This window comes from Corvus brachyrhynchos, unplaced genomic scaffold (assembly GCF_000691975.1).
Source record: "Corvus brachyrhynchos isolate BGI_N302 unplaced genomic scaffold, ASM69197v1 scaffold142, whole genome shotgun sequence".
In the NCBI taxonomy this organism is placed as follows: domain Eukaryota; kingdom Metazoa; phylum Chordata; class Aves; order Passeriformes; family Corvidae; genus Corvus; species Corvus brachyrhynchos.
The window spans coordinates 5,803,780-5,830,996 of record NW_008237226.1 but is presented as its reverse complement, the minus strand read 5'-3'; positions in this window follow the sequence as shown (position 1 = coordinate 5,830,996).

Genomic DNA, 27,217 nt, shown 5'->3' with positions numbered 1-27,217 from the left:
AACATACAGCCTTGAGACTTTTCTGTATTTCCCCAGTGGTTTTAATACTTTAAAGAATGTGTGTATGTTCTGCCTAGATATTGATACTTCTTATTTTCTGAGTAATCAAAGGTGCTTATGCTTCATAAATGTTCATACTGCTTTTCACATGCAAATACGTATTTTCATCAGGAAAATTCTGTGTCTATTTCAGGCACCTGATATTCCTGCATTGCTTTTCACCAAAGGTCAGTCACTGGGTCCAACTGCTTCAAATCCTATTAGACAGCTTTTCAGACGTACTTCAGAAATAATATCTAAACTTTTAGACATCCACAATATGAAGCATCTCCTTGTAAAAATAACCATTCATTTTTAATGCAGGAATTGTTTCCTACAATTTTTGTTTCAGCACAATTATAAGAGTTTTGAGAGTTTTTCCAGCGATTTCCCTGGAAAATTTTTCACAGATTCCTCAGTTTTAGTTATCTTAGGGGTAAGAACATCTGCCATGCTGACATCCATTCCCATCAGTCTGGATGCTGTTTTCAAAGGGATGAGGCTGCATTATTCCTTAGAGCGTCTCTGCCCTCTGTGGCCCTACCCTCAGCAGCAGCCCTGGCCTCTGACTCTGCAAGGCTCCTGCTTTGCATGCACGCTCAGGAGGCTGTGTGCCTTGAGCTCTAGTTAATGTTTAATTAAACAGAAAGGCCCAAAGTATTAATAATAAACTAACTCCATGGCAAGCAGAGGAAGAAACATCTGCCAGAAACTTTATCCCTTTGTGTCTTCTAGCAATTCTTATTGTCCCTGCTATTTTACCACGCTATCTAGCATCCCAAACAAGAAGCACACTTCCCCCACTCCCCTCCCATGTCTCCCAAATAGTCCTGTTACTTGATTTTATCTGCCTTCCAAAGAAGCATGCCAGGGGACTGTTCCTGCCTCATGCCACTGCTCTTACGGGAGGTCACTCCATCGGGACTCTTACAGGAGCTGTTGTTCTGCACAGCCCCGGGTAACCACCACCACACATCCCCACCTCATTTTTTACAAAGAGGTGACTTGTCCCCAGGCCCTAGTAATGTCCCCCCATACACAAAGAAATGCTTCCACCTGACATACTCCTACCTTCACCTTTATTTTCTCTATTCGGTACGGGGCAGGCAGAAATCTCTGCCAGAGTCTCCCTGTGTTTTGCACAAGACATAACCACCCCAGTCATCAGTGACAGGCTGAGGACCAGACACCAGGTCTCCAGATTCCCAGGACGAAAGGCCTCATACATCCTTGCAGTGATGGTAATGGTGAAGAAGAGGAGAACTTCTCTTTCTCAGTAAGGCTAAGCAGGGAACATCACAGCAGTTGGACAAATGCCTGGTAGAAGGAACCCAGAATACAAACACACAGAGTATGAGAGGAAATAAAGGACAAGTAACTCACACAGATTCCCCCAACAGGCCATGGAAATGTCCATAATTAATTTTCAGCAGTATGTGTTCTTAGTCCTTTGGCCTTCTGAAATGCTTTTGAAAAAAAAACCAAACTTTTTTTTGCTTTCAAACTGTAGTATTAGATAGCCCAAAAGAATTAAAATCCCTGCTGCTGTGTAATTGTGACAACTCATTTGAGGTGAGGTGCATGCATTACACACTAGGTGTGAGCCACTCTGAGCATCCTCAGGGCTCTTCTGGATCCAGTTGTGCCCAGGTCATGTACAGCAGCTGCTGAGATCCAGGCCAGCTGCCAGGCTGCCCTCCCTTGCCTCTTGCTCCCCTACCCACTCGCCCACTCTGCCTGTGCCAGGCCTCTCCGTCCCTCTCCCGAGCTCTGATGCTTGGCTAAGCAGCTCCAATTCGATTTTCCATCCTTCTTCAGGGTTACTTCCCCTAGAAGAGAAGGAGGGGAGAAGAAATCTCTGCTCAAGCCCTGCCTTTGTCTCTGCTTCCCTCCTGCTTCTGGAGCATGTGGCACCATCTGGTTACAGGACAGACCCTGAACTCTACTGAGTAGATAGTCAGGTCTTCACTTGCATCACACACACACAGAGCTCCCCACGCTCTAGCCAAACCTGCTTACGTTATAACCCTTTAGGCATAGGCTGTTGACCAAATCTGAGGCTAAGTGGACCTAACCACACCTAAACTTCTCCAAGGAGTTTAGAAAGCAAGGGGATCTCACTGAAGCTTGTTGACCCAACAGGAGGGATCATGACCTGATTACACTATAACCTCTTGTAATATATGATGGAGTTTTGATCTAGATACCACACTGGCAATATTTAGATACTGTATTGGCAATAAATATAAATATAATCATGCACATGATCACGGTGTCCTACTTCTCAAGCCTGGCCAAGAGCCTTCTTTTGATGACACTGCCACACAATGTGGCCTGTCCAGACACTTGAAGGATATCTGAGGAACTGCTGCATGTAAAATCCAGAATGCTGTCCTTTGAGAGGAGTCTCTGGAGATCACCAAGTCCAACCTTCTGCCCAAAACCTTCTGCCCTTCTGCCAAATTTAAAGTTAGATCAGATTGTTCAGGGCAGTGTCCAGGCAATGTGTCTCCAAGGATGTGCCTGCTCAGATGTGTCTCTGTGCACCTGTTCCAGTGCATGACCACCCTCATAGTGATTTTTTATTTTTCCTACTGCAAAAATACTTTTCTAACTAGAACTACCCTTGCTGCAGTTTCAATCTGCTGCTCCTTGTTTTGTCACATGCACCTCTGGGAAGAGACCAGTCCCTCTTCTGTGTCTTCTCCAAGAGGGCAGCTGAAGAGGGCAGTGAGCTCCCATCACTGATAGCTCTTAAAAAGGCTGGGAGCTTCCCCACCTCTCCTTACCCTTCATGTGCTGCAGCCCCCCCCCATCCTGGTGTCCTCCACTTGACTCCCTCCTGTGTGGCAATGTCTTTCTCTTACTGGGTAGCCCTAAACTGCAGTGTGTGGTCTTACTGGGTGGAAGAGAGAGGAAGATCCACCTTCCTGCACCTGCTGACCATGCTTTTGCCAAGACAACCCAGTGTGTAGTTGGCTTCCCTGCTGCCAGGCACAAAGCTTCCCTGGGGTCAGCTTGTCCACTGAGTTGCTGAGAGCACTCTCCATCCTCTCATCCAGATCACCAATAAATATCCCAAACCATTGCAGCCCTGGTATCTCTCCCTGAAGGATGCCACTAGTCACTAATCTGTCTGCTGGACTTCTTATGTCTGAACACCACCCTTTGAGACTGGCAGTCCTACCAATTTTCCACCCAATTAATCATCCACTTATCCAGATCTTATTTCACCAGCTTAGCCTTGGTCATATTATGTAAAGCTGTGTCAAAAATGTTCTAAAGGTCAAGATAAGCAACATCCACTACTCTGCCCTCATCCAGAGCCAATAAGGCAATAAGATTAGTCAGGGGTGATATGCCCTTGGTAAATCAATATTTGATGTCCAAATTACCTTCTTGTCTGTCCTGTGCCTTGACTCACCTGAGGTCAAGCTGACTGGCCTATAGACCCCTTTTAGGCCCTACTTGAAAATGGATTTGCCCTCTCCTTATCATCAGAACCTTTCCCTGATCATGACCTTTCAAAGCTGGTAGAGAAATGTTACAGAGTGACATTGATCAGCATTTTTTGGATGATCCCATGCATATCTAATTTGCTTTAGTGGTCCTTGACCTAATTACCTTCTACTGTGGTCAATGCTTCTATCCCCTAGGCTCTGCTACTCATGCAGATTAACTGACAAGAAATGTATTTTCTTTGGCTACAGGTAATCAATATTATTTTAGTTGAAACTTCAGTTATTTTTGTAAATCGTGGGGTTGATATTCAGTCCTTGATGATTTTGCACTTTTTATATCTTTTGCCCAGCCATTGCATCAACAAAAAGTGTCACGTAGCTATAATTATTGAAATACTTTTCTCCTATCCAGTGACTTGATATTTGGGGAATTTGCATGAATTAATGGATTGATATGTCTGGTTCAGGTGATAAACAAAGGACCAAATTGCACCAGATGTGTGGAAAGTTTCAGCCTCTTGTCTTAAAATAACAATCTGAGATCATCTCTGGGTCAGGTATAAAGCCTCCTGGAAACTTTGAACCTTCTAAGTCTTTCCATGAGTGCCTGATTAGAGGACTGTGTTACTCAAATGTCAGGTCTTAAAAATGTTCAGTGTTTACTAAATAAGAAGAGCTGTACTGCCTATGGAAATTTAAATTTTCAATGCAGCAGATGGTAACACCAGACCAGAATTAATCCAGTTGCATCTGTAATTTCATGTGCACAACAGAGAGCATAAGTTGGTCACTTTATTAGGAATTTATAAGAATATGCTTCTAATGTATTTTGTTTATTAGCAGTTTGTGGCTGCCAAAAGCTTGAACAGGCATGTCATTATCGTTATTTTGTTGGCGCCTTTTTATCCAAGAGATGGGACCATCACAATCATCAGGATTTGTTACTTAAAAACAAATAAGGCATCAGTCTCAGAGAATGTGATTCAGTAACAAGTCACCGTAATGGAGAAAGTCACGAGTTTCAGAGTTACATTGTAATTTATAACTTTTTGGTCCAATAAGCAATTAACATGAAACTTTGTTTCGACTCTGTAACCTATCACCTTTAGTGCTTTTTACCGCATTGCGTCTGTTTCACAACCGATGGCTTGTTAGCTCACGTACACACATCTACTTCTATTATAACATCGACATTCTTAACTTAAACTATAAAATTACATTACTATACTTAAAACCCCCTCACCATATCACCCAATACATTTTCTTACTTATAACTATAGAAACACAGGTTTATGATTCTTCTGCTTGAAGTATGTGTAGTTTTGCCACTACATCAATCCAAGTTCTTTCCAGGGCTGTAAATCAAATTGACTAATGCCTGTAGAAGTTTCTGCATCACTGTTTCCCACAAGACAAGACTGAGAACTGATATTTCTTTACAAAAGTGTTTCAGAGTAAGAAAAAGCCATGTTAATGTATTTGACAGATAGTGTTGAAAATACTGATGAAGAGATTAGTGTTTGTAAAGGGTCTTGAGGCCCAGAATTTGAGAAGAAGCTGAAACCTTATGTGCACGCAGCCTGGACAAGGTCATGCTGAATAACAGCTCCTGTGGACTTGCTAACTATATTTTCTTAATCACTTTTAGTAGCTTGCATGTTTATTCATACGTGCAGAAAATATAATATATAAATTGGAATTTCTTCCAGAGGTTTCAAGATGCCCAAGCTCAAACTAGCAAAGACAATCTTCTTTCACCCAGAATGGTGATGAATGATATCTTCTCTTGTCTCATTGACTTTGACATAAAGAAACGAGTGCTTTACATTTGAGCTTGCCCTTTTTATAGAACTCTGGTCAGAAGAGAAGGACCTTTTCTAACACTGTGTAAAAGAAAATTACTTTAGAGGAAGAGGCATCATCTGACTGCCAACCAGGGATTTTGAGGGAGAGATTTGTCTTTTGTACAGTATAAGATTGAAATGAAAATCTAAACTTAGACTCCTGAACTGACTTCTAATTGAAAACGACCTGGATTTCAGACCTGCAGAATGTGAACATTTTGAAAATAAATTAATGGGAGCTGCAGGAAATGTGACCTTTCTGGCTTGTGGAAGTTTCAAAATTATTTAGAAACTAAACAATAGTTCATAACTCTTAATAACTCAATGAAGAAACCTTGTGCTCTAACTTTAAGTAACACAATTTAGAGATCTTAATCTGAATTGCAAATGCTCTTGCTAACGCATGTCCCAGAGACATTGCATTATCCCTAGAGACAGACTCCATGTCCTGTGCAAAAGAAAATGGATGTATCACCATGCATTGAAATAGCTTTGGTTCACTGCAGGGTGAGCCTCCTTTCTAGTTTGTCAGAGGTTTTTCTGGGAAGCACCACACAGAGCTTTGTTTCACAGCTCTTCTTGCCTCCTTGGAGTGCAAACACCAAGTTTTGTAGAAAAAATGTGTCTTGTGCATAAATAAAGACAGAAGAAGAAGTAGTGAGATACACACCTTGATAATCCTCCTCAACAACAGGATTTGCAAGATTTTATCCTGAATGTTTGGGATCCCCCTGATGTTTAGGAGACAGCCCCAGATGGCAACATGGCCCATCAAACTGACAGTAACAAACACACCTTCTGAGGACTTGTCTGGAACCCAACATCAAGAGCTGCTCCTGCCTCGGCCTACTCTGCATGGCCCTGGGCAGGCCACTGCCATTTTTGTTTGTGAAACTGGGGTATTAGTACATACTGTTCACTGCTTCGGGTTATCTCTTTGGCTTCCTAGGATCTCAAGTGAAGGACATCTGTGTCTCTTAAAAGAACAAAAACATATAAGAAAAAAAAAGAAAACGAAACAACCAAAAACAAAACCAAAAAGTCAAACCCACCAAAACCAAAAAAGAAACAAAAAACCAAAATCCCCAAACAAAAAACCAAAAATAAAAATAAAATAATAAATAAATAATTTTTTTAAATTGTTCTACTGGGATGCCTTAAAAACGTTGTTTAGGAACAAAGCAACTTATCCCACCACATTGTTCAGTATGAACAAACAAAAAAAACCTTAGCTTAAAGCCAAGCCTTTATTTGCATATTCCTCTGTCACTTGCGAAAGTTTCGTATGCTGTGCATCCCAGTGGGAAACAATTTTGTCCAATAAGCTTTCTTCAGGCAGCATTTCTCTAGTGGACATTAATAATGGAAAAGAAATAAACTCTGTCCTGCACAGCTTTTTATTAAATACACATCTTAGAGCCAAAATGCCCAAACAACCTGAAAACACATTGTGTTCGCTCAGAGTTGTGTTCAAGCATTCAGTCCCCTGCCTTGCCATCCACAAGCAGAGCATGTTGCAGTGCCTAGCATCCTGCAGGACCTGCTCCAAAGGGCTTAAATATAATGGCAAGAAATAAAATAAGGGGGAGGTCTGAAAAAACAGCCACAGACAGAAGGGTGTCATTGAAGGAATGGAGTAGCTCATCAGAGAAGCACAACATGAAAAGCAGGTTAAGCAAGTTATTAAGCCGAAAAGTAGTTTATTAATCCCAATCCATGTCCTTCAATGCTGTTTAGAGATCTGCTCCTTCTGAGAAAGCCTTCACTGTACCAAGACTGAAGCTTATGAGATACTCAGATTCACTCAAAGAAGAAATAGGATAAGTGTTTCCATTTTTACATGGAAATAGTAACAGCAAACAAAATTGTTGTAACAATAATATCTGTATATCTCTGTTTCAACAGATGTCCACAAACCCATAAAAGGATCTGATTCTATGCCAATCTTTAGGGTGTTTCACCACTAGGGTGTTTCAGGATGTTGGCACAACATTAAAATTTCCTGAATTTCAGTGTCATGGGGAAGATGCATCCTAGTCACACTGTCTTGTGGGCTGCTCCCTATTCATTCACCTAAGGGATCTGGGGGCTCTGTCCATGCAGGCAAACTCAGCTGCAGGATTACCTGGTCACAAGCAAGGTGCCAGCCATGCAGAATCAATGGGGTCAAAACTGCAATGGGGTCAAAGCCAGCAGAGCTAGATTTGTTCAGTCACTGAGTGTAGAAGGCACTCTACCACAGCACACACCGGAGCACCCACTGCTCACTGCCCTCAGGAGTGTTTACTTGACTCCACGTGTTCCCCCTTCAGTGCATTCATGAGCTTCCAGACCTGGAAACACAAAAACTGTGCTCAAACTTTTAAAAAGCAAAGTTGTTTACATTTGTAACACGGTATAGGCAGAGGATTGAGAAGTAGGCTAGGAAGAGCAAGGTGGAAATAGAACAAAATGCTTTTTCACTCCTGTTTCATGTAATCACAGCTCTTACACAATGAGCCCAAATGTATGAGGAATTCAGAGATAACAAAACCCTTCAGCAATCTTTACTTCTAATGTGCTGAGAAGCTGCTATGAGCAGCTGCATCCATGGATTTACATCTCAGTGTTGAAGTAGAGGGAAAAGAACTGTGGGTGCATTTAGTCCTTGGAAACCAATTCTTCTCTTTCTTTTTTCCTGCCTTGGTACTTACTGGTTGCCTTTCCTTGCCTACCACCCAAGCTAGAACCCAAATAAAAACCCTGAGGCCTCATATTTCTATCCTTTTCCTGCAAAATTTTTTCACCAGGACCACCACAGTGAAAAGGAGGTCCATCACCAGGGGATTGTTTACCTTTGAAGTATATTCTCTGTATTCCATTTTAGACTTGAAAGCTCAAAAGAACCACCCCTGTTGGGGTCTCCTCCCCCGCCATGTAGCCCTGGGAGATGGGCCCTGGGGGGGAGACACGGGGATTTCCCTGCCCCTGCTCAGCCTCGTTCCCGTTGGTTGGTTTGTGTTCCCTGCGCGGGAAGGACCCTCGGGTCCCGTGACTGGGAGAGAGCCTCAGCAGAGCTCCGGCCATGCGGCTGGAGAAATAAACATCTCTGAAACATCTACCAAGAATCTGTCCATATATATTTCCTTTCCACGGGACTCCTGGTTTGATATATGCGTGTCACAGTAATCCCCGCTGTAGCACACCCCCACTCATGGTACTCTGGTGTTTACTGGCTAAATAGAGCACAAGATTGAATCAGTCAGATGTACTATTTTTCTTGCTGTGGAAAAGATCATCAGAACTGAAACAGAGCAATAAGGAAGGGAGCTGAAACCTTGTGAAGCTTGGACAGCCTGTGAGCTTGGGCTCATGCTCTGTAAGAGGAGGATGGGAAAGGAGGGGAAAATACATTTTCATGGATATGCTCAGAAGCCCTTCATGAAAAAAGCCTCTCTACAGCACTTCTGGTTAGATCACTGCAGCTAACGCCAGGGGAAACTCACTGCAGAGCTGCTGTAGCCCATGCCAGCTTCCTCTCTCCCAGCTGCCTCCCTGCTGCTGATCCTCCACAGTCTCCTCTGTCTACCCGCCTTGTAGGGGACAGAATTTATTTATTCTCATCTGTGGATTTATTTTAAAGTATCAGTAGTTCCAAAAGGATACTGACTGGCTGAGGGAAGAGTTATGCATGTGAGTGTGCAGTAACTGGAGCCCAGGCAGGGCAGAGCTGCAGGCAGCTCCCTGACATGACTACCTTGGAGAGGGAACAGCTCATCAGAGCTACCTTCTGGAGATAACCTGCTCTTCCTCAGCGTGTGAACAGCTGTTGGAGGAGAGAAAGCTATCCTAACTTAGCTACTGCTAAGCTGTAATGAACATATCTCTCTTCTGCATGTGATGACATTTTAGGACAACAAAAACAATTCAAACTCTGCATTGTTTCCAATCAAATATATCAAAGGGCATACTTTCAGTACACATTTTAAGGGAAATATAAAACATCCCAGCCATAAGGAAATCAAACAAAAATATTTCTTAGTACATTGAATTCTTGAGTTTAATTTCTTACAAATGCTTCTTTTTAGTAAATACCAGATGAGGATCCAGGCAAGAATGTATTTCAGGCTGGTGTCCTCAGAAGGGAAAAGTAATTCTTGAACTCTGAAGTGGAGCAAGTGTAATCTCTGTCCTCAGTGCTACTTTATTTCTTATAAAGCTTCTGCCTCCTCTAACACGTCACAGCAGAAAGCTTTATTCACAGTTTTTAAATATGAGAGCAGAATAAAGCTTATTTAGAGGAAATCCTGACATCCTCTTTAATTTCTATTCATCATCTACTTTGAGATGCTTTACCTTATGTGCTTTATTAACTGGTGTAAGTAATTACTTTTTATTGCCAGTCTAGCATCAGAAGGCACAAAATGTTTTGAATCAACACTGCAAAGAGCTTTTTCTCCGAACAGCATCCTGGTAGCAGAAACTACTTTCAGTGAACTTATGAGGGGAACAGTTGGCTGTGAAAATGTCCTCAGTGATTTCTTTTTTTATCACAGAGCAGTGTTCGCTGGGTCTTTTGAATCTATGTGGAACAAAACATGAAAGTTTGGTATTTGGACACTCTCTTTTGATAAGCAGGCAATGTGTATCCAGCACATCTTTTTCTGCTATCACTGCCTGGGAGACTATGGATAATTAACTCCTAGGTATTACCTGCTAAACAGGATATTTTGACTCAGTTCTGAAAATTTTCAAAATTTTAATAGTGCCCCATGGTGACAGCCTACAGTGCTGGTAAGCTTCAATAAAACACAGAGAATAAATTCAACTTAACATAAGAGCAAGAAGTGGGAGAACGTACTTCTGTGTATCAATACCTTTGTGCTTATCTTCCTTTCTATTCCTGCACACACCCTTGTGCAACAGAGCCCTGGACCTGGTTTGAACCTTTAATAACACCAGGATGCAAAGGAGCAGACTCAGAAATAAAGCATGTATGCAACAGGAGCTAGGGTGGTACAGCAAATGAGAGGTGGCCACAGAAGACCTTAAAAAATGTGGTTCTCTCTTAGAAAAGGCTACTTTTGCATATCTTAATTTTCCTGTGTCTTCTTTACTGATGCTTTATCAATCCCTTATAAGTTCACCCCGTAGATGATGTGATGAAGGCAAGGTGGAGTCCCAGTAAGTTTTATTAGACCAGGAGCTGGACTCGATGTTCCTTGTGGGTCCTTTCCAATACAGCATATTCTGTGATTCTGCCATTCTGTGATTTTTCTTCTTTTTCTAATGTAGCTACCAGCCCATATTAAGAAAGAGAGGGAGAAGGTGTTAGCACAGCCTTCATTATATTCATTGTTTTTCCTCCAACTTTCTCCTTGGCCACTTGTCCCCTTTCTGGTACGCTATCTGGTGATCAGCCTATAGTCAAAAGAAGACTCACTGTTCACAACTCTTGGCTTTTAAATCTTGCTCTGGAGCTCCTTTCTGAAGGGATGTCTGCAGGATAGCAGATTGTTTCATGGCTGCATCAGCCCTGAACTGACTATCCATCCTTTGAGATGGGCCACTGCAAATATTATTCGGAATGTCCCTTAACATGTTTCAGTGAGAACACTGAAGAAGCACACACCTGGTTGCTGAAGTTTCAGGGTTTGTTATTATCTTTCTCACTGCTGATACAAATATTTTTCAATGAAACATAACTGAATACTGAGTGAACACTGAATTTGTATGAGCCTCAGGCAACCTTGGAAGTGCAACAACTGGTACATCTTTTAGGTATACCCCTGGTAATTGTGAAGAAGTGTTATTTATAGTGCTCCTTTTCTGTCCACAAAACACGCAGCCCATGGCAGACATGAGCTGCTTGCAAATCTCTCCTCTAAACCACAGCTACTTTTTACTGGAAGAGTAAAAAAGTACTCATAGTTTTCGGCCACCAAGGAAGCTAGCCATGCTAACCTCTGAAAAACAAAACCACTTTAAATAGCCACGTAGAAATCTACTGATCTCACTAACTGCGAGAAGCCAAGTCTGTTTCAATCTTTTATAATTTGAAAGGCATTTTCGTAATGAGTCTTCTCAAAACACACTGCAATTAACAGATTTACAGACTGAGTGTGCATTTGCCACACGGTTAAGTCACAAGATGATGGAGACAAGGTAAAAATGAAATGGTGAAGAAGCGAGAAATGTAATGTGGCTGTGATTTCAGCACTGTAAGAAGAAATTTACAGATGACATTATGTCATGGTTTGACCCTGGCTGGATGCCAGGCACCCATGAAAGCCTCTCGCTCACTCCCCTTGCAGTCCTTCAAGGACAGGCTGCTCCAGCCTGGGAACAGGGCCCCTCTCTCCATGGCTCTCCCAGGGAGTCACGGCCTCCTCTCAGGTATCCACCTGCTCTGCCGTAGGCTCCTCCTCCACGGGCTGCAGGAGCACAGCACGGGATCTCTACATCCCCCACGGCCCTCCATGGGCTGCAGGGGCACAGCTGCTTCTCCATGGTCCTCACCACAGGCTGCAGAGTAATCTCAGCTCTGGTGCCTGGAGCACCTCCTCCCCTTCCTTCTCCACTGACCTTGGTGTTTGCATGTTGTTCTCTCATGTTCTCACCTCCTCCTCTTCGCTGGCTGGAACTAAAACTGTGCCACAAACTTCGTTTTGATTTCTTCTTAAATCTGTTCTCACAGAGGTGTTACCACCATCTGTAACTAGCCCGGCCTTGGCCAGCAGCATGTCTGTCTTTGGAGCCACCAGGGATTGGCTCTGCTGGACGTTGTGGAAGCTTCTAGCAGCTTCTCACAGAAGCCACCTCTGTGGCCAAAAACCAGGCCATGCAACACCAATATACATAAAAATGTGTTTAAGATACTTCACTAACTCTGTTCCTTGAGTTTTCAGGAGCAACAGAACAAAGAGTGTCAGAAGGTATCAAGCAATCCTGGCTGCCTAATCTTTCTCACCCTTTTTTCCCCAAACCCCTTTCTTCTCCAGACAATGTAAACAATTTTTCTGACCAATATTCCATCAAGACTTCCTGCTGTCTTAAATGTGTCTCACCCTGAGATTCACACTTTGATACTACGTAGGGAAGTAATGCCACTGCTACACTAAATAAAAATAGTTATTTTTAATAGTTGTTGTCTTTGACAAAATGTCAAAATTAACTGCTTCACAACAGGGAAGGTCTTAGAAATACTGGAAGTTCCTACTGTCACTTAAGTAGAAGCAAGATAACAGGCACTTATGACATGGAACTGTTAATACCCTTTTATGAGGATTTTCACCTATAAGAAAAGATACAAAAATTATAGCTGAGGGAACAAGTGTTCTATAAAAATTACCTGCTCTTTCTTCTTAATGTGTAATAGCCTATATTATTTCAACTATAATGTCACCGATATTAAGAGTTACCATCTTCCTACCATATTGGGGCCCTGCAGGACTCACACGCCAGAGAACTGCACAGTAAAATGTGACTGAGCTGTTAAAAGCAGTGTCCTCTGACCAAAGAAAGGAGCTCTTTCATGTTGTGGAAACTAGTTTTCTTTTTTTCTCAGGGAAAACATGTGCTTTCCTACTCGATATTAATTAAGAAGATAATTACTACCAAAAAATTATATGGATACCTCACGCACTTCCCAATTAGGAAGGGGATGTGTACATAGATTCAGTGAGCCAGCAACAACCCTTCCACAGTCTTCTGTAAAGATAATTTTGTTTGAAAACTAAGTTTTTTTCTGCAAAAATCAGACTTCTTTTTTCAGGTCATCTATGTCATCTAACATAGTGATGTTTTGATTATGAAAGGGAATGGGATGGAAGTAGAAGAGAAAATAGGAACACCTTGAACCACTGGGGGTTAGGGTTTCTTTCTGCTAGGGTAAGCAACAGATACATTACCATGGTGTTGCTAACAGCTGGCACAATTCAAACCATTCTTTGTGTTCTGTATACTCAGCAAGTGCTGAACAAAAAGGCATCTATTCTGCAAACAGCGCTGAGAGAAGTCAGCACCAGATAACACATTCTCCTACTAGGAAAAAATGGCCTGTTTTCAGAAATACACAGTACAAAGGACTCTCAAGACATCAGCAAAAATCACAATTATATTTGAGTCCCCCCTTCCATTTTCAAAACTCTTTTTTATGGATTTATACTGCAGAAATCTGATGTTCTCTGGATAATGACTGTTTTTGCAGAACATGTATACTTGTGTTCTGGCATGGGCTCTGACTGCTGCCGTGCTTTTACCGACAGAAGAGCTTCAATTGTTTAGAAAGACAAGCCTCTGGCCCCCATCTGAGCACACTCACTTCTTCACTTTTTTCTCAGCATTTCCACATCCCTAGCATAAAACATACACAAGGACAACAGCTCCAGATAGATGATTCTAGCCCTGTGTATGTTTCTATGTACAAAATAGAGATACACATAGATATTTACATGCATATGTAACCAGAGGTTTTTTGGGCTCCCATTTTTGAATGCTTCAGGTTCACTTGCTATATTTCTAGTAAAATAAATTTAACATGAAAGCAAAGTGCAGCCTTAAAAAATATATATTTCCTTTATTTTTTTCTGACTGATGAAAATAGATATACAGAAAACAGATATAGGTATGTATACCCAGATAATAGAACACCATATATGAGGACATGGCCATTGATGACATGCTCTCAGCATGAGCAGGAGCAGCAATATAAAGCTGTTGGGGTGGGTTTTTTTTCAAAAGATGAGTGGTGAAAAGCAGCCTGACATATGCTCTGAGATCTTGATTGAAAGGGACAGTGGTGCCTGGACAAAGAAATCAACCTGCCAACACTGACATTTGCCCAGAGATTTGGTAATGTTGCAGGGGGAGTCACCCTAATGGTACCCATAGGTGCAATCCATCTCACTGCTCAGAAATTACTAGCAGGTCTGAGGAGAAAAATCCAATTTTTTTGGGTGCTGATCAGTTTTTTGTATCACCCAGAAAATACTATAGTACACTATAGGCATGCTAATCAAGTAACCTAAAAGAGCAGGATGAAATAATTATATAATCTTCTACGGTGGTATAAGATACTATTCCTGTGATCAGTCAGAGGGAATAACAGGAAGAAAAACAGATAAGAAGGGACCAGTCACTACCTTTGGCAATGGGCACAGCCTGCTAGTCAGATGAGATAAGTTTTCCTTGTTAAGTAGAACCGTAAGAAGGTATTTTGCTGTTTCATCTTTTCCTATCTCTGCAAATCTGTGCTGACAACTGACCACAGACCTCATCTGATGAGAAAACCGTGAGCTGCGTGATATGTGTCTGAATGATGCTCCCTTCCTTGGGGAGCAAAGTCCATTCATTCACACGTGCCCCATTGTGGTCTCCTTATTACATGGGATTTGTGTCAGGGAGACGCCTGTGAGCCCAGGCAGGTCCCTGGCAAAGAGCAGAGGAGACAGGGGCTCCCAGGGGAGCAGCAGCAAGGTCAGTGCTGACACTGAGCAGAGCAAGAGTTCACCCTGCATCACCCCTGAGCAGCATGGGGGATACACATTGCTATATTCCCCTCAGTGGCACTGATTAAAAAGACATGCTGCTTGTAATCCTGATCTGTTTACAGTTTCATGCTAGTCCTTCAGGTCAGGGGTTGTAATTAAAAAATTAAGGAGGAACAAACCTACCACTTTCCTGAACAAAACTGCTCTTCTAATGCTCATTAGGCTCATTTGCGCAGTAAAACATCCCCAGGGGACAATTCTGCACTTATAAAATAAACATTTTCCATGCGTGTGGTTAAGGACCCTCATAAAATATGTAGGCGAGGCATTTCTGCTCCATGTATGCCTGGCTTCCTGGCATGAAAGTACTTGCAGTGGATTGAATGCAATGGTGGAAAGAGAAGTGAGTGAGATAATAAAACATCTGTGGATTAAAGAAAGAGATTGGCAGGGAACGTGACAACCCATTACTCCTCTATTAGTATGTATTTCCACTGGGAACCAGGTTCTGAGAAGGATACAGGTTGTTCTCTCCAATTTGTAAGTCAGAGGAGAGTAAATCTCAGCAGACCGGTACTTAAAATTTCTCTTTCTTTTGACTATAGAAATCAGAATAGAAACAGTTTATTATCTTTTTGAGTCTCTCCCCACAAGCACTGCCTCTTCTGCAAGTTCTGACGAATTTTCCCCAGAGCCAACTTCCCACATTGCATTCCTCAGTTTTGGGATGCCTTCTCCTGACCTGTTCTGCGGGTTGCATTTTGTGGGAGAACAGAGACAAGGCAGTCAGGAGTCAGCCTGCTGGCATTTTAGAAAAATCAATGGCACCTGTCAACAGTGGAATATCTGTGCCAGCAGCTCACAGCTTCACCAAGTCTAAAGTGCTGCTTCTTCAGGACTGCAGGGAAGAACTCCCCTGTTTGATCATACAGCACTTCTAATTACTCATACCCTCCTTTACAGATCTATGGCACACCAATTTATTAGACAATTACATTTATTATGAGATCAAATATGATGAACCTATACTACACAGAATTTGGTTTTTTCCTGCATTTTTGCTGTGTGAGTAATGTGAAACTGAAACAACAGGGTGATACTAAATAATGGATACATCGTATTTAGGCTGCATGAATAATTTATTTTTATGTCTTGTAAGAGGCAGCCTGCTCCCTAACTCTATAATGCATGTCCAGATTGAAGAAACAGTTTGTTCAACCTCAAATTGAATATATTTTTTTTTTCAATTTTAAGGTGGAATTTTCAAAATTTATTTAGATATCTTCGGAAGAAAAAAAAAAATCAAACAGCCTTATTTGACAATGATGAAATAAAGGTTCTGACTTTACAGCACTTCTGCTCATATTTTAATGTACAATTTGATATGAATTCAGGAACACATTTAAAACTTAAATAGTTATGAAATTGAAATTTTTACTGACTTGTGAAGAAAACATTTTTCCAAAACACTGCTCTCACCTCAGCATTACTGTTTGCCCCTTTGTGAGCACCAGCATACCTGATATGAAAGTCCTGGCCAAACCACTATTTTATCTTATGGTACAACTTAAATTTGTTCCAAACAGTGCCCCACCACAAAGTGTTCCCTGTAAGAGGATTCCACAGCCAGGTGAAATTACCTTGCACAGTAAAAGGAAATGCATTTTTGACCTTATAATCTGCACTAATTTTTATTATTAACTATAAGGGAATGTTATACAGTCCATGGCAAAATATATTACCAGCATAGAGCTAGTGTCTTCCTTTATGAAAGATGCATTTTTTTGTTAATCAAAAAGCTCTAAAACAATAGCAAGGTTGCAGAGGGGTAATGCCACTTACATGGATCCCAGCTGAGTCATTAGCCAAAGAAGCTTTTCTTCTCCAGTGATTGATTCCTTAAGCAAAAAGTAAACAATTTCCTTTTTTTCTTTTTAACATAATTCAAAACACTTTGTCTTTGCCTACCTTTTTCTACTTTCAGTTCTTTCTTTCTAGATGACACAACATGAGAAATACCAGCTGAATTTGCAGCATAACCTATCTGAATTTCCACTTTTGGTTAATAGAGTGCTCAATCAAAACAAACTTAAACAATCATCCTCTTCTGTCAGAAAGGATTGTTTGTGGTCTCTTTCCTATTTATTTTTATCTTATTTCAAAGCTGAAACATGCATGATTATTTAGCCATATCTCCTTGCTAAAGCTCATGTAGGACAAGCTGATACAGTGGCCTGCTCAGAATACTTTGGGCTAGGCTTTCTGCTCTGTTTTCTGCAACATCCACAGAAGATGCTTTGGAACAAGTACTTAGATCAATTCCATAAGATCTACCCCAAACGAACTCTACCATTCCAGTTGCACAGCAAATCACACAGAGAATACCAGCTAAGGATGCTGATGTAACTTAAAACCAGACCCATTTGGACACATCATTATATAACTTTTAGTCACCTGAGCACAACCCTCTTTCTGCAACCTCTCCTGCCAGCAGCTCTGCTGTGTACTGCTCATGGCAGCAGCGACTGCACTTTGTGGAAAAGCCATCCATGCTTCCTGGCCTGCAGCCTGCATCCCTCCCAACATAGTGCTCCACTGGGCATGGGACCTACCCTGGTGCTCTGCCTCAGAGAGGTTGCAGGAACTCAAGCCACTGAAGCACAGTGAAACAGAAGTGTCAACTTGTGCATCTGCCCAAATCTTTTCACAGCACTCTCTCCATAATGCCTGAATGTCTTGTAGGCAAAATCTGGAAATTGTTATAGTGAGGATCCTAGAGTGGGAAAGAAGTTAATATTCCAAGCTCTGTTTATATATATATATATACACATTATATATATGTATGTATGTATATGTGTTGAAAGCATTTATGCAGTGCGTGGGTTTCCAAGTGCTTCTAAAAACTGACACTCTGTCAGCTTTTGCTTCACAAAAGCCCTTTAAAGTCCTTTAATAAGTAATTAAAATATATTTTAGTAACTATCGAATGTTTTAGAGGAGGAGTTTGCTTTTGATCAAGCTGACACAAAATGCAGCACTCCCCCATGGCAGGCATTTCACCCTCTAACTTTTATTAGTATCTGTCTCTACTGTTGATTAGAGGAGATGGAGTTCAAGATTCCAGTTCACAAAAACAATAAAGCTGTCTGAATAAGAAAGAGATAAAAAAGGAGGAATCAGGACCATGGAACTAAAACACATCTGCTGTAGCTGAACTAATATTGAGGAAAGCTGAACAAATTCTTTAGTTCTTCTCTGTTGTGAATATTACAGCTCTCATTTTGCATTGGCTTGTCTTTCTTTAGTTTCTCATTGCAGAATGCCTGTGATGCCAAGCAATGCCCACAGGATTTGGCACTTTGCTGGAAAAAAAAGACAAAATTATGAGAGATGAAAAATACCTGTGTAAATGTGCTAGTTCCCTGATAGGTGCGGTGTTATGGTTGAAATAATTTCTATTCATCTAGTGCCTCGGGCTTCACTCACATATGCAGCTTTCATATGCATGGACTGAAATTGCCTTAACAGAGAAAAAGAAAGAGATAATGTAATGTGTCATATCTACATTCTTCTTATTCTGTACAGATGCAGCTTTGCCAACCCACCAAATGGAGTCCTTCAAAATGCCTGTCTTCTAGATAGATGGAACTGCTAGAATATCACGACTCTAAAATTGCTTATTAGATTCAAATAATATTGCCAGTGCTTGGAGATCATATTCAAACCAAGGAAAACAGCATACAGATGCTAATGCCCTGCCCTGCCTTTCTCAAGCTTTTACCGTAAGGAAGACACCTCATTTGTTTTCCTGTGAAGGTCTAACTAGTATTAGATTTGAAAAGCAAGATGAATATTAATAATAGGAAAGGAGCAGAATACCATCCATGCAGCACCTGCTTCATGAAGCTCGCTGCTGTGGGAAGACCTCATTTTGCCTTCCTAATCCTAATTGGCAAAAGTGCTTTTGCTCACAGCCAGGCTTATGAGCCAAAACCGAAGTGATGTGATGTGGGCTAAAGCTGGGGTGCCTCATGGCATCCCAGCCTCTTCTAGTGTGCCCTGGCTTGCATTGCCAAAACCCAAGTAGCTATATGGGCTTGCACAGCCTCAGAGATCTGTGTAATGCCAAAGAGACTCCTAAGAGGAGCCTTTAAAGAAAAATCCCATGAATAAGCCAAGTCCCAGCCCCTGAGAGCCTGGCGAAGCACACTGGAAAGGATGCACCACTGAGTAGCAAGACAAAAAAAGTGCCCTTCAGACTCATGAACTGGGGACAACCTCCCTGCATCCCAAAAAGGAGAGAGAAGAAAGTCCTACTGATGCCACGAAGATTTTTTGCCTTTTCTTTTATACTCCTGTTATACCTTTTTACAACTTCTGTATTCCTAGTGCTTTTTGCCTACATTCTTGGACTTGTTTGTTCAGCTAGGAGACTAAACATTTTAGAAGCTTTGTAGCTAGGGATCAGTGTGCCCCAGACCCCAAGGTCCTCTCCAGAACACATTCTGTAAACCAAGATAGAACCATCCAGGGAAAGCTTCCTTGGGGAGGGGGGGGCTCACTTGAGCCTCTCATTGGGGAATCTTTGATAGATATGCTAATTAGTAAAACCTATAATGTTACATCAGATTTTTTGGGGGTGGGCATTGTGGTGTGCATTTTGGTGCATTCAACCTGGACATAGTGCACCTAAGGATCATTAAAATAAATACAGAGGTAAAATCCCTTTTTCCCTTCTAACTGTGTTTGACTCTTGATTTTAAGACCAGGAAAAGGTATCACTACCAGCAAACCTGGTAGGTTTCTCTGTCCATGGGTCTGCAGGCTCCTGCCTCCACAGGTATGCAGGTCCCTGCAAAGAGCCTGCTCCAGCATGGGATACCTGGATACCTGCTCCAACATGGATCTCCATGGGCTGCAGGGGCACAGCTGCCTCACCATGGTCTTCACCACAGGATCCAGGGGAATCTCAGCTCCAGCACCTGGAGCACCTCCTTCCCCTCCTTCTCCACTTACCTTGGTGTCAACAGGGCTGTTCCTCTCACATCTTATCACTCCACTCTTCTCTGACCACAATTACACCTGTGCAATAACTTTTTTCTTTCTTAAATGTGTTATCACCGGACAGTACTACCATCACTGATAGGCTTGGCTTTGGTCAGCAGTGGGTCCATCTTGGAGTTTCCAGGGATTGGCTCTGTTGGACAGGGGGGAAGCTTCTGGGAGGTTCTCAAAGAAGCCAGCCCTGTAGCCCCCTCACTACAAGAATCTTGCCACCCAAACCCCATACACTTAGATTCAGAGCTCCTAAAGTTCCAGAAGCATCATCTCAGTTGCAGCAGAGGAGTGGCTGCTTGTAGCTAGCGGCTGGAAGAGCTTTAGAAATGCAGCACCTTTCTTGAATTCATAATTTTTGGAAATGTGGGCTGGGGTGGGAGTTGGCGGCGCAATAAGGTTAAAAGAGAGAGAATTCTATGAAACAAGTAAACAGTTTGGTGCTATGTAATAAGAGACACTGACATATTGGAGAAAGTCACAGAATCACAGAACACACTGAGTTGGAAGAGCCTGATCAGAGTCACTGAGTCCAACTCCTGGCCCTCCACAGGACACACCAAGAATCACACCATGTACCTGAGAGTTACAGTCACCCAAACCATCAGGGTCCTGGGACACGCACATAAACACTGAGAGATTTGAGTCTGCTCTAAAAGGGAATTCTAAACAGATTTTGCAGAGAGCAGATTTTGCTACTGTTTAAGGGGAAATCACAGAGAAGATGAATTCATACTGCTCTCAGACCTGCACAGTAAAAGAGGAAACAAGCTCAAGCTGAAGAAAGGGAAAGGCCAACTGCATTCAAGAAAAAAGGAACATTAGTGGGTAATGGGTGGTCAAGAACAGGAACAGGTGTCCAGAAGTTGTGGAATTTTCATCCTTGGAAGCATCCAAGGACAGACTGGACACCCTGACCCTTGATCTTGCTATGAGCAGGGGCTTGGAGAGGATGGCATCCTATCCAACCTATACAATTCTGTGATTCTAAAAAAAAAATAATAAAAGGTTTGCTTTTGCCTAATGTACCCTTATACCCAGCAAAATACTTCTAAAATATGCAAATAACATTAGGTAGATCAACCTTCCCCAGTTTCTCTACCGCTTATTCAACAACAGTAGATCTGTTAAATGCTATTTTTCTTTGGAAGACTGTGAATCAGTGTCCTTGAAAGTAACCTATCCATTTTGTCAACAAACTTTAGTCCATCTGGTTTATGCTAGATACACTGATTTTATTAAATTAAAGTTTGGACATGCTAACTATCCAGCAACAGAGAAAAACATTGCTAAAGACAATTGGTCCAGTCTGATCTCTCTCTGCTGTGTAAGGGCACGAACTTCACTGAAGTCAAATGAATTTATGCTGGCATAATAGTGGTTCCTGGGGGAGTAGAATGGATCTTGGCTGCCCAAGGCTGTTTGACAACAGAAGAGAGCAGTTCAGCAAAAGCTAATGGGTTTGTAGTGTTTACTTCTATAGTCCCTGGGAAGGCAGAGTACTTCTGCAATTAAAAATTTCATGCATAGCTACATTGGGTCAGCAGCACAAAATCACCTCTGGCAGAAGTGATGCATTCACCAGGTGGTGATGGGAATTGCTGTCATATATGGGCAAAGCATTCAGGGTCTTTGGTGCAGGGTTACAGTGGCAAACAAAGGCTCAGGAAACCATCTAGAATTCATCTGTCTTTTATTTTCATGTTTATGTCTCTGCTGCTGTGAATTCACTCTATTACCTGAGCCAATGGAAATGTCGAACCACCACATTAATATTTGAAGAGGCCAGACAGAATGAAAATTGTGGGGCCTCGTTCCCTTTTGTGGATGAAGTTTAATAAAGAATCTTCTTGCAGTCTACTGATTAATTGCTTTGCTTAATATGAAGAGAAGGATTGCTTGTGTTTTGTTCTGGGGGCCAGCAATAGGAGATATGTAAGAACACCAGCATGTGACATACTTCTGGATTGGTTTGTGTTTTCTGCAAACATTAAGTCTGGTCTTAGTCTGTGCACTCATTATAGTCATAATAAATCTAATCAACATACTAGAATCAATGAGAGGAAAGACAATTTAAGGAGATTAAAAGAAAATTCTGGTAAATGAGAGCTGAAGCAGTTCTCTGCCAAGGTGATACAGACAAAAAAGTTTAAGACGAGAGCACTGGTAGTGTGCACACAACCTCAAGAAAGCAGCTTTTATTGTAGAAAATAAAAGAACTCTACCATTTATTAAGATTTCACCTGAAATTTAAACCTTTCTATCAATTTATGTTCCACCGATGCACTGCTTTAAAACTTTTGTAAGTCTTCATAAGGAAGACACGCGTGATGACTTCAGAAAATACAGATGCAAATAACCAATCTAAAGATTTGTAAAAGCTTATTTGAAAGAGGGAAGAGGGCTACAGAAGATTGCCTCCATGAAAATTACCCTTAGAAAAAAATCTGCATTTCTTAAACTAAGTCAGCTGAAGTTTTGTGTAGCTTTAAGAAAATAATCTAAGCCCAGTCTTTTTAAGGTATATGTTTTTTCAAGCATATTGAGACTAATTTAAATTACAGAAGGTCCCTTCTGGTTGAGCAACAGCTTTCAGTCTGAATATCACCTATGGTACAATAGACTTTTATACAATTCAAGGTGGGTTTTTTGTGATGTCCAGAACTAGCTCAAGTCATTTGTGGTTGCTGCACATTGATTCATTACAGTATATAGAAAATATACATAAATGTATACATATATTTTCTTTCTACTTCTGATGGAAGTTCTGGAACTTTATTCCTTTGTTTAAACTGAGTTTTCTGTTGTTGCCTCACATCATACCTGATATTTTTCTGAGTCTGTGCTCCTTCAACTCTCACTCTCTGAGAAGAGATGCATCACCACCATGCATGAGAAGGAGGCAAATAGAGGGGGTCACGTCTGTAGGAGCCCAGAGTGCCAAGAATATTTCTCTGCCTGTTTTTAAGGGTTCTTACCCCTCTGAACAACACTGTTTTAGCTTCAAACCGTGGAAAAAATTACCAACAGTCAGACAAGAACTAGAAAATACAGTGGTATGAATTAGGTGATAGACTACTGGGTAAGATTGTCACAGGGTGAAAAATTTAGAGGTTTTGGGCTTCTCTTTGTAGGAAAGAGATAAGAGTAAAAAATATCAAAATGGAGGATTGTTGTTGTTCTCTAAACCTTCTTCTTCTTCTTCTACTACTCCATATTCTGCAGTAAAAGTAGTTTGGAATGATTGGATAGAAAATTCCACAGTTCCTAGTCATGTTACTGAATAATTGGTAGGAAAATGAAAATAATGTACGTTTTTAGTAACTACTGGTTAAAATATCTTTAAAAGGCTGTGTAAATCTTGATAATTAGGTCTCACTCCCGCTTTTCTGTCTTCTATGCTGTACCTGGGTCATGCTAGTGGCTCTGTTCCTCTGATAAGACTTAATAAACAACTATCTGGAAGCATTGAAACTCAAGGAAAAGTCTCGGTTTATCTTTGAAACTCCTTGCAAGGACTTCCAGCAAATTCTCTCCCATCAGGAGGGGCTTGATTTACGGCATGATTCAGTGTCAACATCCATGCAATTCTGCCTTGGTTTTGCCCCATATCCCACGAGAGGCTGGTTTCAGGGCAAGAGCAAGGAGGGGCTTAGACCCCTTTCTCTATTCCCGATGTTAATACGCTGAGTGGGTTCAGAGAGGGGACATGACTTGCATTCCTTTGCCAATGGCACATCCCTTGCTCACAATACCATCCCAAGGCAGCTGGAGCTGGCAGGACACGTGACAGGGATACTGCCTTTGCAGCTGGTGGTCTGTTTGTTGCTGTGCTCTTCAGCCAAAATCACCCGCTGCCACCTTAAATTTTAGATTTATCTACACGTGAACAGTAGCTCAGTTATTAAAGTTCTAGCTAACCTTGCTCAAAACAATCCAGCTAAAAGTAAAAGATGAATGGCAGCATTTGCATAGAACACCTCAGATCTTTTTAACAATAAGATACGTTTTAGAAAAACAATAGCACCTTTGAAGTAATTCTTGAGTGCTGTAACAATGCACAGGAAAGTGCAAGAGCAATTAAAGTAGGGATCGATTTGAGACTGAGTAATGCAACAACGTGTGCTGCTGACAGTGCCAGAGAGCCCTCGAGAACTCAGAAATTATCATGTTTTCTGTCTCCATAAAAAATAACGAAGACAGCCCTTATTTCCAATAATAAAAGGAAATTTACTGACATCAAGAGCTAATATGGGATTACTGACCAACATATGACCAATTACCCACCAATGTTCCTCTCCATACCTATTGATGTAGCAGGTGGAAACCTGCCTTTGAGGTTATCCAGAACCCTCCACTGTAGCAGCCTGATATTAGCCATCAGCATCTTAGCAGACCCTTTCATCTAAAAGGTCACAAGGTTTTTACAGGAAGAAAGAGGGCAGAAATTGTAATGAAAACTATATAACCATTCTTGAGAGCTAGTTTGCCCTTCTGAGAATTGAGATAACTTTTCCTAAGGGATCTGACTAGAGACTGTACATGGCAAGGATGTATCTTCTTTCCCCCACAAAAAGTATCTACTGGGTTTCAGCAGAGTTGAAAAGCCTCAGTCGACAGAAGTTATCCCATATGAATTTAAAAATACGCAATTTAAAATTAGATATAGTGCATAGCCAAACAGGAGCCAATTGCAGCTGTGTGGCATTCCCTACCTGGGTGTCTGGTGCTCCGCGCCTCACAGAGGGCACCTGAGGACACTGCAGCAGCTAACGCTGTAGTTTTGTTTTCCTGCATCCTAACCTGTTGTCCCTGACTCCCAGCAGCTGTTCTGACAGACAGCCCAGAGGAAGCTGACCTCCATCCTGTGGCACAGCAGGAAAAGGCACAGCCAGCAGCAGAGTGAAAGCCCTGCAGCTGGGTCCATAGGGTGATGTGTTCTGTTGTGCACTCCCTGACTCCCAGCACAGCCCAGTCACTTGAGCTCATGGTTATCGGTGTCTGGATTGGAGCTCAGACTTGGAGCCCAGAGTTTCCTTGATCAACTATCCTCTAGTTTTCTAAAAAGCAAAGATGGGCTCTGATTTTGCACCACTCCAAAAAAGTTTCGGCTTCATAGTAGGTTTTATTCTTCCCAAGTTACACACTCCTGGGATTTGAGAGGAGCTGATGTTTTGCTGATGTATTGTATTAGCCTGCTCTGTGAATGCCATTATAATTAGAAACAAACCTACACAACCGATAAAATAAGACACTAATTGTTGCATTTATTCCCCTGTGAAGGCACACTCTGGCACTATTAATTGTACTTAGTCACAATCTGTTCATCATCTAATTGTTTTCCACAGAGCTGGAGAGAACCAAATATTTATCCACATGAATTTATTCATACCTATTCATGAATCATAGCTGTTCTACAATGATTTCTTTTTAAAGGCAAGAAAAAAATGCAGAAAATGTGATGTACAAGACTGAACAGAGTCTGGGTGTCAGGGCTCTCTGGGGACCAGGAGCTATGGGGCCACTCTGGAAGTCCAGGGCTCATCCCACCACCCTGTCCAGGACTGGGGCAGTTCCATCCCTGGGCATCACTGCAGGTGCTGCAGCCATGGGGAAAGGGGCTCATGCCTCACCATGTGGGCACCACAGCAGCTGTGGGGGTCTCTCAGCCTGTAGGTCCAAGAAATTCTCTGAGGGTGCTATCCTGGCCTCAGCTGGCATTTCTTCCAGACCTTGCTTCTGCTTGTCTGTGCTGTCAGGGTGATATTTCTACTGCATTTAAGGCAGATTAATCTTTTAAATGCTGTAGCGACACCTTCTCTAAAGCCAGCCAGAATTAAACACATGAGCTGGCACTGCACTGATCAGCCAGTAGGACTCATTGACTTTCCCAGCATGTCCTAGAAGAAATACTTCCCTGATAATATACCAGGTATTTTCAAACCTTAAAGGCAGAGTCCTCAAATCCCCCAGAGAGTTACCTTTGCTGCAAAGGTGTGAGATGGGCTGTCGGCTCACATTAACTCTTGGTTTTTTTCCAGACAGATTTGCCCCTTCACAATGTACATTATTGTGATCATAGGTGTGGTGAATTATTTGATCATCTTGTAGGGAGAAAAATGTCAGACTTTTCTTTCAGTGAGAAGGAGCATTTTCCTTTTCACACATTGTAAAATCTGTAAAAACAATATGCACTTGGTCGCTCTGTATTTTTCAAAGGATTGTAAGAGTCAATTTCATGTTAAGAATTACAGGGAGTTTTATAACTTTTATGTTGAAAATAATGCAAACTCTCTCTCTACCTGAACAGCAGTCAAATTTAAAGACAGAAAATTGGTACAATAGGTACCTGTCTGTAGTACAAACCGAGCCTTATTGATGCACACAGAGGAACTGTGATTCTACTGCACATTTCATAGGAGAATATAAATGTCCTCTGTGATTTTAAATTTGGTAATTTGAGGTCTCCCTTTTCCCCTTGGAAGTTATGCAGCTGTGAAAGCTCTAGAATATACAGCATGGATAGATATGTATATATTCTTCTGCAGAAAACATCTTCTCCTTTGTTCTGATGTTTGATAGCCAAGATTACAGATCTAAACATGCCTAAGAATATTTTTTCTATAAGCCAAAGTTAAATTTAGCTTGTTAAATTACTTAAAATACAAAGTACTAGGAAGCTGAATGTGCATATGTGAGAAGTCCAGTAGATGAAGTACCTTGCTTGGGAAGCTTGAAAACATGAAGAATTGTAGTTTTACAGTCTGATGATACTCCAGAGTGACTGCCTCCCCAGAATCACATGAAATCAAGAAAACAAATTTATATTTGTAAAGACCTCATTAACAACATACTCCCCAAGACTCTATCTCAAAGCAACACTAAATATACTGAATACTGGTTTCTTTCACCACTGGCCATGGCTAGCTGTGTAGGATCTCTGGATAGAACTGCTACCATACTACACTTGATGACAAGGATGTATGACCAAAATAAAATCTCCTGGCAGTAAAAGCTCACTGTAACAATAAAAATCTCAACAAGCGATATCCTTATAAAAAAAAGGTAAATAAGCACACAGATATCTCTGAGGATAATTTGGAAGATACTATAAAACCAGTGTACTGGAATATCCAAGTGATTATATAACTGGTCCATATATTTTTGTTGTATATTCCTTGCTATGTTACGAGAATACTGGTTTAACTAAATTTTCTAGCAGAGAGAGCAAGCACTAATAGTATCCACAGAGACAGTGGACATCTCCCTCTGCTTGGGGTCTACGCCCTCAGCCTGTCGCTTGGTCTGGATCATGCTGAAAGCCACAGCCAAAAGATTCTGCATTGTA